General features: G+C 40.1%; 1 protein-coding gene across 5 annotated transcripts in view; it reads left to right on the top strand.

The window, feature by feature from the left end:
* LOC116331066 (membrane-associated guanylate kinase, WW and PDZ domain-containing protein 1-like) overlaps window positions 1-18,600 on the top strand; it is a 93,425-nt gene that overhangs the window by 31,667 nt on the left and 43,158 nt on the right. Inside the window, exon 1 of one of the 5 annotated variants that reach the window (XM_031753595.2) lies at window positions 7,647-7,877. The exons of the other annotated variants lie outside the window; for them this stretch is intronic. The gene's annotated coding sequence lies outside the window, so the exon portion shown is untranslated. Of the gene's footprint in view, window positions 1-7,646; window positions 7,878-18,600 lie in introns of those variants that run through there. 5 annotated transcript variants of the gene reach the window in all.

The raw sequence follows: 18,600 nt of genomic DNA, 5'->3' as shown, positions 1-18,600 counted from the left end.
GACTAAATATCAGTGTCAGGGACCAAACAGTAAGGCACAATGTAAGAAAAATTGTAACACTTTTTGTAATCATTTTAAAACTCAAAATAAATTCAACAAAAGAAAACCAAAACTGAGATTAGGTTAATATAACCAACTTCACCTAACAATTCAGGCACACATGGTCCACAGAAATCCAATAACAATGAACAAACTTAGAAAACTTTAAAATAACATCCAAAAGCTGAACTACCTCCAGATCAATGCCAAAAACCAAGGAGCTTCAACAAAACATCCTCCACTGCAACCACTGAACATCAAAATGGACTGAGACAGCTTAGGTTAATATAACAGCAAACTGGACTGGACTCACTCAGGCGCCCTCTAAGGAAAGGGCAGAGCAGACTTCCTGCTGCGGAGACTCACAGATTTAATGTGACTCTGTGGTGGCCTCAGCCATCATTTATGGTTGGTCTGCTGGGGCGGCAACATCTCTGCTGGGGACAGAAGAGACTGAACAGGCTGATCCGAGGGCCAGCTTGTTCTAGGATGCAAGTGGAGGTGGTGACAAGAATGGCGGCTAATGTCATCCCTGATGGACAAATCTCCCACCCCATGCATGAGAACAGCACTTCCTTCAAGATAACAGAGATTTCGCAGTCTTTCCTCCCCACTGCTGTAAGACTATTTTTTACAGCTGATCAAACACACATCCACACATTAACACTTGTGCATAATCTTTTCTGGCATATAACTCAGTTGTATATAGCATTTGTATTTATTTTTATCTTAATATTTTATTCTATTTTATTCTACTGTATAGATTTTTTTTATTCTATTCTGTACAGTTGTGTAATTTATTCTTATTTTATTTTATTCTAATTTTGCTTCATGTTTTCAGTCCACTGTTGGGGACTAATAAAGGTCCATTTCCTGCTCATATTGTATAAAAATCTCTCTAACCCATCTAGCCAGTTTTTCCATTTCCTATCTCTTATCTTATCTTAATAATATTTTTTTTTACATTAACATGGGGAAACACTTTTTTCAAGGTAAGTGTTAGGGTAAGCAAACAAATAAATAAAAATAAAAAAAAGCCTAAGACAGAACTGGTCACTATGTACTCACATTAGAAAACAAATGCTTTAAATAAAAGTAATATTAAAGCAAGACTGTGTGCCAAATCTTTTTTTTATTATGTTTGTGTAAAAAATAGATTAAAAAAAATATGAACACTGAAGGGTGTCTGGTGGAGCCACTACAACCAGTAACATGTTCACAATGCTGATATGTAGCTGGTGTAATCTACCAGATTTGCAACAGTAATTTAGCATGTGATTAGCACTTAACACACAGTCTGACCAAGGGTATTGGTTTTGCTGGTTTGGCATCAAGGTTGTTGAAACGACTGATAAAAACACGAGAAACGGTCATAATAGCAGTCAATTATAATATATACTGACTTGGCACTTTGTTGAATCTAATGTAATCAGCCAATTACATGGCAGCAAGCTAGTGCATTTAGACGTGGTCAAGATGACCTGTTGTAGTTCAAAGCAAAGATCTGAATGGGGAAGAAAGGTGATTTTAAGTTACTCTGATTTGTTGTTGGTGTCAGATGGGCTTGACTGAATATTTCGCTCCACTGGAATTTTCTCACAGAACCATCCATAGAGCTTGCAGAGAAACACTGGAAAAACATAAAAATATCCAGAAGGCGACAGTATTTTGTATTGTCCTCAGAAGAGAATGGCCAGACTGCTTTAAGCTGATAGAAAACAAACAGTAACACAATTACTTGTTGCACTTGCTGTATGTAGAAGAAAATGTAAGATTGGAAAATGTTGCCTGGTGTGAGTCTACTTCTACTTCTACTTCTACATCTAGCTGGTAGGGTCAGAATTTAACCATGAAAGTATGGATCCAACCTGCCTTGTATTAAAAATTCAGGCCGATGGTAGTGGTGTAATTGTTTTGGGATATTTTCTTGGCACATTTTGGGCCCCATAGTACCAGCTGAGCATTGTTTAAACACCACAGCCTGGATGACGATTGTCACTGACCCTGTCCAGCCCTTTATGGCCACAGTGTGCCCATTTTCTAATGGCTGCTTCCAGCAAGAAATGTCTGAAGCTCAAGACAGATCAAACTGGTTTCTTCAACATGAAAATGATTTCACTGTACTCAAATGACCTCCACTGTCACCAGATATCTTGCACAGGAAATTTGCATCATGGGTGAGCAGCCAACATGTTTGCAGCAACTACTTGATGCTGCCATGTCTATATGGACTAAAATCTCTAAGGAATGTTTCTAGCAAATTGTTGAATATACATATATATATGTTCAACAAGTTATATACCACAAAGAAGGCACTTTGGAAAGCAAAACGGGGTTAAACCCAAAACTGGTAAAGTGTATCTCATAAATTGTCTGGGTACATTCTTGAGGGGACATTAACCTCTGTAATTTATCTGAATTTTTTGAGTATTAACGTACACGTTACAGACTAATTTTTGACACATGACGTCAATATCTTCACACATTTACTATAGATTAAAATTCCCTACTGGGCATATCATTAATTTGTCATTTTAAAACAATACTATAATGTGACACGTCACTTTCTCGTGACGTCCTTCTGCTCCTTTGTTAACCAGCTTCTTTTTTTTTGTTTCCAACCACGTTCTCCACAGATGGGGATGGTGGCTTTCTCTACATGCATTGATTTTATACCCCAGTGTTTGTAGGACTACTGTGATAGTACTGTGTATGAGCTCATTGGTTTCAGTGATTCTGATAGTAGGGCTGGAGGTGGTTTCACATCTGAAAGCATTCTTGTCTGTTGGGACTTTGTCAGTGAGCTCAGGGAGTCATGTCCTTGGTTTTGTGGCTACCTTGGCCTCATCATTCATTCTCAGCTCAGCAGATGCAACTGCTACAGCAGTTGGGTGGGCATTATGTAGCTCAGCTAGAGTATTCCAGTCTATCAGGGTCAGCTCATTATGTCCACACTGCTCACTACTGTTCATATTGTTCTGTACTTTGGATCTTCAGCTTCAATAGTAGCTTTGCTATACTGATGTTATAGCATTGAGCTACCAGGTCAATGTGGATGTTTGCATTCCACTTATCCATAGTACATACGTTGTAACATGTAGTGGCTCGGCTCGGCTTGGATAGTAGCATTCCATTAACTCTCCTTGTCCATGACTTGTTACTAGCCCACCTCTCATCAGTATTTGATGGTTCCCCAACACCTTGCTAAGCTGTGTAACAACTGAACCAGTATGGCTTTAGTTGCATCTCTTGATCATCTTCCAAGGTAGGGTTGGGGTTCTAGCCTTGAGGTCCTTACTGGATGCATGGTTTGACCAGGGTTCGAACCCCGACCTATTGTTCCAAAGACTATCCAGCTGCTATATATAAAGCAGCTGGAGAGACACACAGACATATTGTCTTGTGGCCCTTTTTGGGTCACAACACTGTGTGTGTATATATATAACATTGAAACGTTTATATTGTTTAACCCCTTTCTCCCTTTTCCTGTTCCGTCTGCTCTCCCTTTAGTGACTTACTATCCCTGTCACCTCCTTTATAGTGTCTCTACTACAAACAGACACACACATGCAAATATAGTCTTAGCATGACAAGGCAGAATAACAAAAGCAGTCAAATAAAGGACACACTTCTCAGCCCTGTGCTTCCTTTGTCTGTGTCTCTCGTGTCTCCTCCCCCTTTCCTGGGTACATGTGTTGCTCCCACTCCACTTGGTTGACTCGAACAGGTGCCTTTAGCGCTGACACTATCTGAGGTATTTCTTTTTGCTTTTGGGCTTGTGCGTGTGTGTGTGTGTGTGTGTGTGTGTGTGTGTGTATAGTAAGAGCACCTCTGCCTCAACCCACCCTCTTCTCCCGCATATCCCTGCTGATACAGATGGCCATTGTTATCATGTGCAGCAAATGTCACAATTGATAGACAAGTTGCTCTCTCGTGGGATTCATTTCTCTCTCACATCTACAGCTGCTGCTTGCGGATGAGGGTTATCTCAGCGTTATCCCAGCGTTTTGAGCCACAGAGTGAACCAATCTTCCCTCCCCCACCTGATCTCTCCCTCCCTCCGTCGCTCTCTCTCTGCTCCCTCACTCTGTCGTTCTCCTCTCTTCACATCAAATCCTCCTGTGAGTGTCAGCGTTCCTGTGGCTCGGCGGTGGCTGCTGCCTTCCTCAGTCTCTCTCTGTTACACTCTAGCTGCTCCCACCGTCTCCCTGCCTCTACTGCTCTCACCCACCATCTCCTGCTCGCTCTCTCTCTCTTTCTCCCTCCCCTCCTTGCTATCTTTCACTCCCTCGCTTCCTTGTTTTCCACTCCACTGCCGATCCTGGGGAAGTCATTGTGGGAGACAAATTTCTCTGTTTGCCGTTCACACAAAGAAAGGGATTACGGGTTGATTTGTTGGCTCCGGGCTCTCTCTGCATCCAGGCAAGTGGCAGCTCCTTATTCTATCCTTATTCGCTCCTTCTTCTTTTTTTCGCTCTCACCATCATCCACGATCCAAAGGCTGTGATGTATGCATGGTAGTGTGTGTGTGGTTGATGCTGTGTATATAGGCTAAGGGAATCAGGGAAGGTGGGGGTAGGGGTGGGAATTATGTGAGGGAAAGAGGGGGGCAGGCACACTTGGAGCAGGCACGTCCAACCCAGAGGGACAGATGGCCAGTAGCCCTGGTGCTTTTTCCTCTTTGGTTTTCTAATTCACCCTGCAGGCTTTGTATAAGGCCCACTAATACACAGACCTCCTTTCAAGAAGCAAGAGATGGCTGCTCTCTTTAGCTAGAAGAAGGAGGGGGGGGGGGCATCTGTATGTGATGAACGGACAAGGTATACGAGAGGAAGGAGGAGGGGGCTGCTCTAGAGGCAGAGCAGGTTTTTAAGAAGGGGTTACTACAGGAGAGAAGAGGAGATATGAAGAGCTGAGAGGGAATGGAGAGGGGGTCATCAGCCTTGAATACATGGAGGTCAGGTCCAGATGCTGCTCAAACAAAAGGGCTTCTCTGGGGGAACGGCAGGGGGAAGCGTGGCACTCGCCATTGTGTGTGTCGCTGCATTGCAGGGTGCTGCTGGGGAGCCTCATGCTAATGATGGCCATTCATTCTTGTAACGGATGAGTGGGCCCCAGCTTCTGTTTGCCTTCTTTTCACATACACACGGTTCATATTTTGTTCGTGACCAGATATCAGCTGCGTTAACACACAATTCTCTCTAGAAAAGGCAGAGGAAGGAAAAATGATGGCTTCTAAGCTCACTGAGGAAGCTGGGCAAATATGTGTTTTTGCATAGTAATGATGCATGAGGACAGGTGCAGCCTCTGTGTTCAAGGACTTTGTGAGGTTTATGTTTAATGCATGTGGTGTTTGGTTTTAGTATATTTTGCAGATACAGTCACAAATGACTATTATTTCCTACTATTAGAGTAAATAACAGAACCAATACAGAACCAATTTTTAAATCTGCAAAAGAACTGCAGATCTTCTTCCTTGTTTGTCACTGTGATTGTCAAGTGGGTGAAAGTCAGCCCTGGAGGCTATGGTCCTCTGTTGTTTTGTTATTGACAATTTCCTTCAGGTCCTTTTCTTATGGTACACTATTCAGAATTACCATTGTCAAAGCACAACCTCTGTTTCTATTTCTATTTCTGCACTTGGAGTTAAGAACAAACTGTACTCTGAGCCTGGTCTTACATCAACTTAATCAATACTGCTGAAGAACCACTGTGATCATGAATATAAAGTGAGGCTCACAATAATGTTATTGTTATTTAAAATCCTCATTCTGCTTTCCTCACCAAGCTCATACATATAAGACAGCCATCCTTTGATCTTGTGAATACTCAAGTAAGGATGTGAAACCGTTGAGAGGCTAGTCTCAGTCACTCAGGTCAAGTTAAGGTGATCAGGGCCTGATTAATGAACCACTAGCTTGTTCTTTAACTGTAGAAGTATTCATGTACTGTAGTTCTCTCAGTTTAGCTCGGGGTGATTGCACTCCCTGCATGCTCAGACTAGACTCGTACTTCAGCAGAAGTAGAGACCTTTGCCTCACATGAAGGGAAAAAAAAAAGCTTGTGTGTTTAGAGAATATTTTTGACTAGCTGGCAGTCAGGCTAGCTGGTTAGCTGTTAGTGTTGTGTGTGACAATGACACCTCTTTTGAACTTTTTGAGTTCAATGAACTAAATTGTGTAAATAAACTGGCTGAACAAGGATTCTTTGTTGTGATCATGAAGACTAGTCTGTGTGTGTGTCTCGTGATGATTTGGATCTGCTTTGGTGGCCAGCTAGTCTGCATTCTAGCTAGCCAGTTCCTCCAAGCAGTGACCATGACTGTGGCTTAAAATCTCTACAATCAGATATAGTCAATCTTCATATAGCTGCAGTATTGGAGTTTGGATCAACACTCCCTTACTCATGATAAAGCCATAGTTGTTGTCAAGTTGCACCCAAATTATTGCCCCACTGGTGCATTAATTACATGACATATTAAGAATGGACCGAACCTCATAATGTCCTTGAGGGTTTTTCTTTCTTATATCGTAACTGGTTAATTGAGTAGTGCATTTGTCCGTTTTGCAAACTGTAAGTGATGAGCACAGTTTTACATGGCAAATTGGTTGTGTTTTTAGAACTATTTTTGGAAACATTACATTTCAAGGTTGGCTTGAAATCCTTTAAATCACTGATTTTTGTACACATTAAACAAGTTATTTATATTATTTATGTGAACATATTCATCATATATATATTTTTTTTTATTATTCTAAGCATTATGGGACTGTTAGACATAATCTCTGTTTAGAATGAGCCTTCCTGCTCCTAGTCATTAAGCTAAGCTAGGCTAATCTGCTTGCTATAGTTTCATTTCAGTGTGTATATATCAGAGTGCTTTTGATCTTCTCTAACTCTCACTAATTTTTCACTGCAGCAGTGCTATTATAAGTTACTTTTTTACTTCTAGTTGTGGTACAATGAGGGCTTATGTTGAAGTTGGACCACGTGAATCCGAACAAAAAGCTGCAGTCCTCTTCCCTCAGGGATGCTCCGGGGTTTTGTGATCAGGATGCCTGGGCAGCAGTCCATGTCTGCACAGGTACAGACCCGTGCTTACAAAGGTTTCCTTTGGTCAGCCATTAGGAGCTTAATCCCTGAAAGTTACTAATTAAGTCAAGCCTCTCCGGACTAGTCTGGTCAAAGGATAGTAAACGGATCCAACCAGCAAACGCCGTACATAAGTATTTAGTAGACTATATGTGGCAATATATGTGGTATTGTTCTTCTACTGTATTCCCCTCTCATCTTTCTGTGCTGTATTCCCTTCTTTAACCCAGTGTTCAACCTTAGGGAGGTTTTCTCAGTCAAGGCACCTGCACAAAGCTGGTTGTATATCACAAGGGACCATGTGTTAGGTAATGCCAAGAGTCTATATTTATGACTAAGATAGCTGGAGAAGGGTAGAACAGAAAGGCAGATGAGAGAGAGAGGGAGGGAGACAGAGAGGGAGGGTGGCAGTGGGCGGGAGTATGCAAGGGGCTGTGGGGCTGCAGCCATTGGCCTCAGACAGGAACTGGAGTGTGAATAGCTCACATTGGCTTAGTCTCTAAGCTGGGCTGGACCTCTAATTTGCTCTGCTTGTGGAGCTTTGAAGAAAAACGGCAGCTGCCTACTAGCTGCCTGCCTGAATGAGTTTGCAAGCTGGGAGCTAGCACTTGCTCACAGACAGCTGGATGATCCATGGATGGTTTGGATGGAGCAAGAAAAGCAGAATCCATCCTGCTTGGATTTATCTTTTTGAGTATTTCTGTGGAATAACGAGAGAGGACGGGCACAGAAGCAGCGGCGTAGAGGTAATTCTGTGACATTTACTACATCTCCTGGGAGTGATGCCGTGTCTTCCGGGATTACGTTGAAAGAGATGTGGGTGGGGAGAATAGATGGATTCACAGAGGCAGAAATGCAGGCAGGTGGATTTTTAACAGACTGTGGGAACCGGTGCTTATGCAGATTTGTGGTGTGATATTGATAAGCTGTGATGTGTTGTGCTGTGCGTCTTTGATGACGGCGGCTCTCTTAATTGCACACACATGCATTTTTGTCAGTCTGAGCTGATGTTTGATTAGCGGCTCACTTTAAACACTGATCTGTTGACACACTACCGTTAGAGGACATTTTGCCCTGCCCCTGGCTCCTGCAGCTACATCTTTTTCTTTCTATCATCCACCTTTCCATTTCTCCCCCTCTTTGAGTCACCCTTTCTTGTGCACTAGCTAATCTGTTCTCCTCTCAGCTTTGCCTTTTAAATGAAAGCTCCTTTCTTCCTTTCCCATCGTGGGTTTTTTTCTGCACCGGTTTCTAGTAGAAGGCGAAAAAACCCACAAAAAACCCAAACTGAAGTCTTAATATTATTTCATGAGATTTCCACCTAACAACGCTTCGGATTTTATGCGCTTGCCCACTATTCATTTTCAGTCCCCCTCCCTTATTCTTGGTCCCCGTATTGAAAAGCAGGGAGCTGTGGAAGCAGCAGGAGAACAGTGGCTGGACTCGGCAGTGAGCACTGTTGTGGCGCGAGCTGAAAGAATGCCCTGTTGTGCTGGGCAGCAGCAGTATTGTGTGTCTGGCCTCCTTCTCTTTAATGGGCAACTCCATCATTCCTTTATTGAAACAATCACAGCGAGAAACCTTTTCTATTTTTAATAATAAATAAATAAATAGGCTCTTTGATACACAACCTGGCCTCTTCATAAGTAAAGGGCCGGGTATTGTTTGAAAACTTTCTGTTGTAGTCCCAATAAAATAAAAGTGCTGGCAAAATACTTTCTTGTGAGAGCATGATTTTTCTATATTTCATGAAAGCAGCATTAAAGTCTTTGACGTCAAATGTTCAACCTCATCTAAACATTAATAGTTGTAAGATGTGTTTTTCCTTACAAAAGGGTGTGAAGATCGTTTCATATTTTATTTAAAATGTTACCATCTGATCAAAAACCAAATAAGCAAAGGTATAAATCGGAAACTGTCCAATTTATTTTCCTAATACCATTTTCATAATAAATATTAGCATATAAAATGTTAAAAACTAGAGATGACAAGTCCTCCAGGCCCTGTAGTAAGCTTGTTCTGTCTGACAAACAGTCCAGAACACAAACATATTTAATCGTGTAAAACAGAGAAAAGAGTGAAATATTCAGATTTGCGAAGCTGAGACTGAAGAATCTTTTGCATTATTACTGAGGGTATTTTTTTTGGTGTTTCATAGACCCATTAGCTGACAGCCATCCATACACTCACACAGTTTTACTACAAAAATAGTACTGACATACATGCATACGGGTGACACAGATACTCTACGCATTTCTTTTTGATAGTTTTTCAAATCTGCCTTTTTTTGCCTCCGTTTTCTTGTGGGAGACAGGAGGAGGCATTGCAGCACCTTGCTGAACCATCCCCAGCACACTGGTAGTTAACTGAACCTGCTACAGCATGGCATGCTCCTAGCAGCTCCTCAGCCCCTGATAGGATCTGGAGTGGAATTGCTATTTGCTTAATCATTAATCTGAGGGCCTCCACTACATTGATTCTCTCCCTGTTCCCCTTCATCAATCATTATGGGCCAGCATTTCCTTTAATGGGGGATAGAAGTGCTGATTGAACGCAGCCATGGTACTGGGGACATAAAAATCATCTTGCTCCTAATCAGGGCTACAAAAAACAGGTCCAGAACCTGTCCAACTCAGCAACAGCAGCAGACTTCTAGCCTTCAAGCATCAAATTGAGGCTGGATCCTTTAATTAATTTTATGTTCAAATTATGTTCCTAAGACCTAAAATAGAAAAATATCTTATAATATGATGTATTTGTCCTATTATCTTTGCTAAAGACTTGTCCAGCTCACACCATAATGGATGCAAATGGCCACCTAACCATAGTTTGCGGTTGAGAAGCTTCCATCATCTGACCAGTGTATTAAGGGACTACTTGTGTGGATGAGGCCTTAAAGTGCTCCCTCAATCAATGCAGCTCCAGTAATTGGCTTAGAGGCCCAAGACAGTTCCATGCTAACTCCCTGCGCGACTGTTTGCTTTCTCTGCCCCGCCTCTGCTCGGTCTGCTCTGAGATGTTCACGTAATTTCTTCTAACGTCACCTCTCAGCCTCTGTTTTCATAACACACACCCTCCCCATCAACACAAAGATGTGTGTTTATTCTGGAAACAATTCCCCCAAATATGCTCTCGCTGTGGTTTAGATGCTGTACACAGAACGGTTACAAGCACGTGCGATAAGATTGGGTTTCTTAAGAATATAAAGTTTGTTCTTTTATTTTATTATGACTCTAATTAAATAAATAATCCAGCTGCTGTTTTCATTACTGAAACACTCAGAGCATTGTCTGACATCAATTTGCTAAAATCCAGCCATCAGGTTAATCTCGCTCTCAGGTCAGTGCTTGTTCTTTTGTGTTCTCCCCCCTGCTATGCTCACGCTCACAACCGGCAGGGGTTAAAAACAGCAGATGTTTGGCTGAACCGGTGTGCGTGTGTCCCTGTGTGTGTCTACAAGTTTGCCTATGTCTGTTAGACAATGAGTGGAAGCTCCTCAGACCATCAACAGCAGGAAGGCGATTGAGGGTATCAGATGTCACCAAAGTGCCGTCAGCCCACTGCCTATTGTTAATACTCAGGACGGTTTTCACCTGGATTTGTGTGTTTGTGTGTGTTTGGATGTGATTATTGTTGTGGTGGCAGTGGTGTGTGCACACAAGGAAAGTTTTTTTGCGTCATCTCATTAAGATTTTGCTGTCACTGGCCATCTGTCTTTGATATCTGATATATAAATTGTGTATATAGGAGAAAAGATCTCAGCAAGTCATCAGAGTTTGAGGTCATGTAATTGTAGTCAGAGAGGTCATCTTGGCCCCAGGTAACCATGGACCATACTGACCCAAAGGTCAGTAGAGGACAACGTGAGCACAGGATGTAGTCAGCTTCTCGCACTTTGCTTGACATCCTGCATTTCACCTTTCAATGTAAATAACAACAGCGAAAGAGGAACGATTTTGCAGTGAGAAGCAGAATCTTATCAGATGGCTTCACAGAAACAGACTCTTCAAACTGCACTTTTTTGCTTGGCAGCCTCAGCCCATCCTAAACTGTTATTATAATAATAAACATGTTGTTGTTTTTCGGCTTTTGAAAAATTCTTCAAATGACCCACAGGATCCCTTTCAGTAATGTACAATGAACCAAGTCTCAGGGGAAACAGCTGAAATATTCTATAAATTCAGGGTTTGGGTGGGTCTTCTAATGATAGATTACTAGATTTAGTAGAGATGTACAGTAATCTATAAACTGTGCTGGTGTTTGGACACAAAAGTACAGAGACAAGAGAACTTGTCTCTGTACTTTTTTGCATTTGTGTTCATATATAAAATACAGGTAAAGTAAACCTAATATATTATTTGCTATACCTACAAACTGCTGAAGCAACTCGATTATTCTCTTTATTGGGAACCCACCCGTATCTTCACCTGGTATCTTCACCCCTTAACCTGTATACCTGACGAGGTTAGTTTTCACTCGGAGAAGGATTCCACCTGTGAGATATGACCATCCACAACCATCTCGAGCTGATGTTGGCTGCTGTGATTATCTCCCCAGTGGCTTTCTTCAGTTGTTTGTTCGGGCTCCAGCTGGATTTTCTGAAAAAATAACATAGTGATGATGCGATCCTTCGGCCTCATTAGCCAGATCTTAGTAACTGTCTTTCTTCAGTCCATGAGATGGATAACTTTTCACAAACTTTCCCCTCCTGAGGCATATATATTCACCATAAGCAAGAGTTCATGCAAGTGGTTGTGTTTCTGTTTTTTGAGCTAAATGCTAATGTAAAAGCAGATCGTGTTTACAGTGTTCGTCATCATCAAGTTGTTTTCGTCACCTCTGAAAAAAACAGAAGACTTTGGTAGTGGTGCAGGGGTTGTTGCTGCTTTCTCACAGCAAGAAGGTCCTAGGTTTAAATCTAATGGTTAGCATGTTCCCCCTGTGAGCACATGGATACTCTTGCTTCCTTCCTCAGTCCAAAGACATGCTTGCTAGGTTAACTACTGATTCAAAACACTAGCCTTCCATGCTAATATTTGATAATTAGTGATTGCCATAGAAATCCATTCAACAGTTACTGAGATAGGTTAATCAAAACCTGAACATACTTTATTTCTTTATGCAGTAAATAGTGATGCTAATGGAAAAATCACAGATCATCACTTTGTAGTTTCTATCGTCAGAAATCCAATATTTGTAATATTTCAGGTTGGACAAGGGAGGATGATCAGGTCACAAGAACTTTACCATGCTGCTGACATAGTCTACCCATAAAACACTATAATTATAAAGTGTAATTTAAATCAAATATTTGAAAAATGTCAATTTCAGATATTCTCTACTTTCTTTCCCCCTCATTTTTAGCTTGTAAGTGCAACATTAGAACCAGATCTCACCTTTATTCCTTTTACTCATGTATAGTGCATTATGTTAAATGTGGATATCCCTGGTAGGCCTGAACCACTTTTATACAACACAAACATTCACTCAGCTACATGAATGAAATATTTAGTCAGCCTCCACAGACAACAGCTTCTCCCGCAGCACAAACTCTCATAGCTTTCATCAGGCCAGCAGAAAAGGCTGCTGTGCAACTTAATTGCATGCAAAAAAAAAGTTGTTGTTTTTTGTTGTTTTTTTTTTTAACAGTGTAATGTAAAAAGCCTGTTTACACTGGTCAAACCATTTTTATGTTTATCTTTGACCTTTGTGCAAACACTGATTGGTTTGGTGGTAGCTCAGTATTTGTGTTGATGATGTAGAGCAATATAAGATGAAAAATATGGATTTTTCACTGCCAAAACAGTGAAAGTTAAGCCTTGTGCATTGTAAAAGATTCAGAAGCCAGATGGCCTTAGAATCTGCTTTTCTCTGAAGCTAGATAAAATGGCCTCTAAATGTTTTGCCACTCATCACTCGGGTGGGAGCTCATTTACAGCGTGCAGAAGCGTTCAAAAAGATCTGGAGAATGTAAACTCTGAATTATATGCAAGTCAAACTTAAGATAAATGCAAGTGGAAATTAATGTGAAATGTAGAAATAATGTTCTCTAAAGCAATTCTCTGTATGAGAATGCTTCATGAGAAAGCTTAAATATAATAATCTTGGCCAATGTAATCCTTGAAGTCATGGAATATAAATAAATCAGTCATCATATTTGTGGCCAAGACATGTGAAGGAAGAGGCCTGGAGATGGTAAGACCAGCACAGTCAGTCCAATAGTTGTTGATAAGGAAAAAAGCCATCTCAACCTCATGTGTACGATTTCCTTCTATTTGTGGCACCTAGCTGAGAGAAGAGGTTTCTCTTTTGAACAATTTTGAGTCTTTCTGAGCAGTGAGCCTTCATTGCATACATCCTCTTAACCCCCATACGCTCCGAGACAAAGACAGTCGCTATACGTGTGAATGAATCACCATGAGGATGTCCATTTAACATAATTATTCCAGTACTCAGAGCATCTACTCTAAGGTGAGAACATTCCTCTAAGGTGTGCAACTTCAAGGTCTGTAATTAATTTCATAGCACAGCTCAGATGCTCCTGCAGTTTATGGTGCATGTTCAGTAGCAGTGAGTGAGTGGCCCAGTATTAGGAGTGAGGATGTGGGTCACAGCATGCACTCAAACAGGCCACTTCAGGGACACATGTCCCCTGCTCCAGAGCTTTTTATGAACTGCCAGTGAGGACAGAAGCTGGCTTTGCTAGCTTGATATTTATAGTCCATACTCTGAATACACTATATATATGTATTTACATGCTGCTTCTGCCCTCTATCTTTGTCTTATGTAGCTGAAAAAGGTTGGGACACTGGCCACATCCAGCTCACAGCTGCTCATAGCAAGTGATAACTTGTTCAGCCAGGTTGTCACTACTGGATTCAGCATGCAGAAGGCAGGGCACCGGATGACAACTCTAGCTGTTAATACATTGGCATATTACCTGCTTTATTCTCACATCAGCACAGATCAGCGCACTCAGACTTCACACAGACTTTGTAGTAGGGAGCTAAAGTCTGTTTAATGTCCTTACTGATTGCATTTCGTACTGATTTGAGTTCTCCCAAGCTCCCCTCTTGGGTAATGTCAAGAAAAGTTCATAGCTGCGGCGCATGTGTGAGAACAGCTTCTTCTGTGCATATGTCAGTGTGGGTGCTCAAAACGGCATGTGTGTTCTTGTTGTTATTTGGTGTCCTATACAGATTGGAGCTAAATTTAGATCAAAGTGCAGCAGTGATAAACGTAGGCAGACATGCAACACTCTTATGGTTGTACTTCACTTCCTATTCAGGAAGGTCATTAAAACACAAATGCATAACAATACCATCCAGTCAATTACACAATAATTTAATCACTCTGCAAACTGGAAAAATATGCTTCACAAATCCAGTATTACTGCATTAGATTGCTTCGGGTTAAGTGAGTAGTGCGTCTCTTTCCTAAATGCTCAAGTGCTGCAACTGACCACTTTTGTGCTACTGAACAATTTGTTGTGCTTTATCTACGAAATAAAAAAAAAAATAAAACTGAAGTTTGAGATAACTTATTGAAAGTGCTTTTAAAATTATTTTTTAATGAAATACAAGAATGTTATTTAATCAAGTGAAAATGTCAAAACAATCTACTGGCTTAAGTCTCTCAAATGTGGGTTTGCAACTTTTTGTTTTGTATATTTGTAAATTAAATCTATCAGTTGATTTATGAATGTTAATTAAATGTTTGGGATTAAAGAAATCACCTTTGGGTCTGGAAAACTGACAGCTTTGTTGATAAAAATACATCATATAACAGCATATTAAATATTATTTAGCAACATATAAATAAATTAAAGCATTTTTTCCTTCAAAAAGGCAGAAACGACTGAACATTAAGTGATTTTGCTTGTTAAAGGACCTATGACTGATTAGCCGAACTGACCAATTCATTTTTGCCAGTCATCTAATCAGTTCATTGATATTGCACAGAAAGGTGTTGCAGCACTACAGTGGCACAGTCGCAGAGACGATGTTAATGATGTGGGAGAGGCGAGGACAGGCTTGCCTGGACTCTTTTATCCTTTTAGCAATGCTCTATGTGTCACACACTCAAACATGCACATATCCAGCTTCTTAGAGAGTGAAATGCAATTCACTCAACATCACAACACCAAAACAACATGAGGGTGGAGATGTGAGGAAAACCAGAGGCGTGGTTGTATGTTTGAGTGAGAAAGTGTGAGTGGTTTGCTCTGCAAGAGATGTCACGTGGCCATTAGGTGATTATTTTTGTTGTGTTTGTGCTGTGTATCTGTACTGCCTTCATCCTCTTTCACTCTCTCGTTCTCTTCTGTGCTGTTCCACCATTTGGCAGATGCTGTCTGTCATAACAGCCTTGTACGTCCTCCCCTCCTCTCCCTGTGGGAACAGACCGGAGCGGCTGATTGACATTGTTAAGAGAGAGTTTGGTACTGATTGGATGTTATGTTTGGTTTGTAAACTCTGCAAAGAGCTAGCAAAGATATACTTTTTGTAGTGGACACCTCAGCTAGGAGTGGTTTGCCGGGGCCTGCCCACTAAAACCCAGAAACATTTCAGAAGTATCAAGCGAAATAGACAAATTAACCTTACATGAAGTGAAAAACTAAGATAAAAGAGGGGAGGAGTAGATCTTTAGGCACAGACCATTCACACCAACAAAATGTTTAACAAATAAGGAATTAGGAAAATGTTTGAGATACTTGGATTCTTAAAACAGTTCCAAATGGAGAGTGACATTTATAATTATTCATTTCAAACTAATGTAAAGTGCACTGAAATGGATAGGTGAGTGACATGGGTGCAAATTTTTTTTCTTTCTATTCCATATTACTAATGGAAATGATGTTAAAAAAAAGATATAAAAAGATCCAAACCTCACTTTAAAAGGTACAGGCAAACCTAATGCTTTAAATGTTCTGCTCTATACCTTATTTAAGTGTATACTAAAGTAAAATAACTAACACTGACTAACGGTGGAAAATAACAGATAGAAAAGTTCAGGGTATCCTCAACAAGCCATCTCAGTATCACTATCATCAGACAGAAATTACCTTTACTGACTCATCCGCTTATTTTAGAATCTTTTCAGTTTTACAGCCTCCTCCAGAGTAAATATATGAGGTAAATAGCAGACTGACAGCCTACAGTTGCTACATATGAACAGCGGCCACTTGCTTGTCCTACAGTGGCCACCATAGCTAAGATTATACTCTTGAACTGGGAGGGATGGCGAGCAGACTTCAGTTGACTGCAATCTGTAATCCACCCACATCTAGTGGTGGGATTTTTACACACTGTACCTTTTTTTTTTTTTTTTTTTTTTTTTTTAGATTTTGTTCTAGCAAGTCAAACAGTGATTTGTTAACCACAACACATTGCATCACATGACTCTTGGTGAACTGGCTGATCTTTCGTATTTTGTGCAGAATCTTCTTTAGAAAGCAGCAGTCAGACCTGCATGTTTAGCATGGTCTACTACTCTGACACTGATATGATATTGAAATGTCTGTTTTTAGTGAAATATTTCAACAACTGTTGCATTAATTTTTATGACAAATACAAGTCTCCATCAGTGTGAACTGGAATCTTGGTAATCTTGTCACTTCTTATCCAGCTTCAGCATCAAATCAAATCTCCAGCTGGTTTAATTGTTTTGGTTTTTGACCAAATAGTGGCAACATTGATTTGAATTCCCATTGGCTGTCTTTTGTGTGTTTATCTACTATAATGGTTAACATAAAAACATAGCCATCAAAACCATCAGCTGCTTGCTTGGCAGTAGGCTCTTAGTGCTCTGTCCAAAATCACTTCCTACTGAATGTATAGTCTGCTTCATTTAATGTGCACTATTATATTTAGCAGCCTGAATTCTGAATGTGTAAATTTATCCATGAGTGCACAACAGAACCAAAAAAGGGTGCACATAGCAAGTAAGTACAACTATTTTTGCTAGAGCCCCACAGTGCAATGGTGTTAAAATGACAATGACTCAACCGTAGACAATGATGATGCAAAATTACAATGGTTTGAGTACATTGACCACATTCTCCATTTCCTGCTCACTGCAGAGCAAACATGCCAACAAAGCAAATAGTTATGTGGAAAGCATGCTGGAATTTAAAAAAAGAAAAAAAAATTACATTTTTTTTTTAATCCAAGTTGAATTCCTACTTCTCCATATACCGCTTTTTATTTTTTTTCAAACACCTCAATATTCTCTCATCTACTGTCATGCTGAGATTTGCATATTTCAACCCATGCATGTGTCAGTAGAAAAACTATCCTCAAAGAAGTCATTAACAGTCATTAACAGGCTGCAGAAGTTGTGAACTCAAACTCGGATGAAATTACACAAAGCTGATCTGTGACGGAATACAATTGATGGATTTCCTGTTTGTTGTACATGGCATACCCAGCTTATTTGCACAGGATACGCCTCCAATAAATGTTATTTCAGCCCTCACTGTGCAGCTTTAGATAAAAGTTTGTTATTCCCACTAAAATCTTGGGTTTGTCCTGTGAGCTGAACTGAAACTGAAGTACTTCAGTTCACCATTTCGTACCTTTGGGAAACACCAAAGACATCTTCAGCTAATATGTGACCAAGGTAGACATTTAAACCTTTTGGGAGGAGGGGGTAAAAGTTTGTGAAGTAGTATTCATGATGAATAAAGAATCACAGAATGGTTAAGATTAATGACTGTTGCATTTCACCCTTGTAAACTTCTTTTGTTTTTGAAAATGTCTCTTTTCACATTTAAATGAATGTTAAGTAACCCAGCAATAATTTGGCATAATAGAAAAGACATTAAATGTGTAGCATTTCACTGAAAATAAGTACTAAAAAGTGAAAGTTTGTGGAATATCAGTGTACTTGTACTTTTCACCAGTCTGATATATAATTGGTTGAAACGGATCAAAATGTATCTCATTTATACATATGTTACATATAAGCCCTATGATGTATATCATTTACTGTAGCCTGCACTGTGCTACTCAACTCGCCCCATGAGCCTGTACTATAATTTAACGTTGTACCTGCAGTAATATCATATGCATGGGATATATAGAAGTTGTAAATAATTAAGTATGGTAAAGTAATATTTGTATTAGCTGTTGCATCACTCAAGATATGCGCTGTTACAGACATTACAGTTCTGATAAGTCGACAACGTCACACATAACATTGGAGATTTTAATACATATATGCTCTAAATAACATTCATATCAAAAATATTCTCATTAATTATAAGCTTTTTGTTTCATTAAGAAATCTAACATTGAATTGCTCTTTAAAAAAAAATAGCAAGGATTTGTGAAAAATTTCAAAAATCCCTTGCTTTTCACACTCCAGCCTGCAAAAGTAGAAATATCAGCTTTTTGTTTTTCTTTTTTAAATGTTGTGTTTAAAAACTGACATTAGAGGAAATGCAAATATGTTTTATATCATAATTTA

The sequence above is a fragment of the Oreochromis aureus genome, linkage group 20 (genome assembly GCF_013358895.1).
Source record: "Oreochromis aureus strain Israel breed Guangdong linkage group 20, ZZ_aureus, whole genome shotgun sequence".
NCBI lineage: Eukaryota > Metazoa > Chordata > Actinopteri > Cichliformes > Cichlidae > Oreochromis > Oreochromis aureus.
This window is presented reverse-complemented; position numbering and strand designations above follow the sequence as displayed.